The sequence below is a fragment of the Entelurus aequoreus genome, linkage group LG08 (genome assembly GCF_033978785.1).
Source record: "Entelurus aequoreus isolate RoL-2023_Sb linkage group LG08, RoL_Eaeq_v1.1, whole genome shotgun sequence".
NCBI classification, from domain to species: Eukaryota; Metazoa; Chordata; class Actinopteri; order Syngnathiformes; family Syngnathidae; genus Entelurus; species Entelurus aequoreus.
The window spans coordinates 6,648,086-6,650,675 of record NC_084738.1 but is presented as its reverse complement, the minus strand read 5'-3'; positions in this window follow the sequence as shown (position 1 = coordinate 6,650,675).

Genomic DNA, 2,590 nt, shown 5'->3' with positions numbered 1-2,590 from the left:
GAATTGTTTTGTAAACATAACTCCGCCATCATCCCAGCCATCATCTCCGTTACTCTTGGAGCCTACATTGCACATTGACGACGAAACCGACGGGGGTCTGTGGTTGTTTTTCGCCAGCACGGTGAAAACGGCTGTGTTTCATCTCCTCAACCACGCCATCTACAATTTCAGGCAAAGCAAGTGCTACGGTTGCTGGGTAAACCATCCGAGCCAAAGACAACACCAATGCTTGGAACCGTACGAGCAGGACTTTTTGTTGTACAACTACGACGGAGTCATCAGGAGTCTACGCAGGCCTAAATTCATTCAGGCCATTCAATGCTTGCTGATGCTTCGTTGCATCAAGGCTGAGGATTCAAAGGTCGAAGCCTATGCAGACTCTTTGCTGTCTCAACTGGGATCTGAGACAAATATCTGGGGGGCTATAGATGGCATGTACAGCGAGCTGGTGGGAAATGATGAAACGATTTTTGGACATTTGGGTATGGTGACAGAGTGTTGGAAAAAATAAAAAAAAAGATGGGTAATTATTGGGGAAATCTTGTCAACTTTGTGGAGAACCATGCTGTTGTATACCCATTGACGGACATGATAGAAGCATTTATTTTAAAACGCGACAAACCTCAAAAACTACAAATTATTCTTGACTTTGCCCGCTCTAAGCCCACCTGGGAAACTGTTGTTTCTTATGCTTCTGACTTTGACATTTTTGAAATGATTTTGTTTGAATGGTCTAAAGAAAAGTCTTTTCAACCTTCACCTTGTCATGTGTTTGTTTTATATGCTCTGTTTGTTGATATGACGATGTATCGGCTGCGCTATGGCATCTCCGTTAATGTTTTGTTTGAACTACAAAAACTACATAATGCGATTAAATGTACCTACGGTATACCTGTTTTATATCAAACGTTGATTATAGTTTATAGTTTATAGAAAAATTGTTTTAGATACAATGTGTTGTTTTTTATAATAAAAACAAAATGTTTTAGATACACTGTGTTGTTTTTTATAATAAAAACAAAATGTTTTAGATACACTGTGTTGTTTTTTTATAATAAAAACAAAATGTTTTAGATACACTGTATTGTTTTTTCATGAATGAATAAAAGAAATGTGTACCAAGCAAACCGAGGTCATTTTTCTGTGTCTTTCCACAATGAACAAAGCTATGGAAAAAGCGTACTATACACCCGCACACCCTGGTAGTTTTGGAGGGGTAGATCGACTCCGTAGAGCTGTACAGGATGAAACGGGGCAACATGTCAAAAGAGAAAAAGTTCAAGAATATTTAATGGGTCAAGATGCCTATACACTCCATCAACCGGTTCGCATCAATTTTCCAAGAAACAGAGTCTTTGTACCTAGACCATTAAATCAATTTCAAGCTGACCTTTGTGACATGCAAGCCTTGGCTAAATATAACGACGGTTTTAATTATTTAATAACGGTCATTGATGTATTTTCCAAGAAGGCTTACGCAAGGGTTTTGAAGAGAAAGACAGCCGAGGATGTGGTTAATTCGTTTCAATCGGTGTTAGAGGAAAGCCAAATCCCTCTTAAACTACAAACTGACGCGGGAAAAGAATTTTTTAACAAAAGTTTTCAAGCTCTGATGAAGAAATACAATATTGTACATTTTTCTACAGCCAGCGATCTCAAAGCCTCGGTGGTTGAAAGATTTAATCGTACTTTGAAAGGAAAAATGTGGAGATATTTTACAGCCAATAATACTAGGCGGTACCTAGACGTCTTACAAGACTTGTTAAAAAGCTACAACCACGGATATCACAGCAGTATTAAAATGAAACCCGCTGATGTAACTTTGGAAAATACTCCTCAAGTGTTTGAAAATCTTTATGGTTCAAACACAGCGTCCAAACACAAATACAAATTTGTCACGGGAGATACGGTGAGAATATCTAAAGTGAGAGGAGTATTTGATAAAAAATACGAACAAAGTTTTACAAACGAGGTGTTTACAATAAACAGACGTCTCCCTCGCACTCCCCCTGCATACAAACTGAAAGATTTTGACGGAGAAATAATAGAGGGTTCTTTTTACGAAGCCGAACTCCAAAAAGTAAAAGAGAGCGAGAACAAGCTCTACCACGTGGAAGAAATTTTAAAACGACGGACGGTTAATGGCAAAAAACAAGTTCTAGTGCGCTGGAAAAACTGGCCCGAAAAATTCAACAGTTGGGTGGACGCTGACCACCTTACAAATGTATAAAACAATCTGATGCCATGATGAGACTCCCAGTCGTGAGGACAAAAGATCAACGAGCATTATGGATCATTCCTACGAGGGTTTTTACCTCACCTTACCTTCAAATGCCAGCCTCAATGTGTTTAAAAAAAACAAAAGTTCCCATTACCAGATAGATTTGACTCAACATATAGATTTAGCAGGGTCATGGGAGGTGGGCTTAACAGAGATTTCATACCCTCACTCATGGTATAATGTTCGTAGCGGGGTGTTTTATGAATGGATGAAGATACCCCCACCTGAGCCCAACTCTTCTAAGGATTCTAGCAAGAGCCCTGTATTTAACTCACAAGTTTTTCATTCTCATACTTTATACAAAGAAGC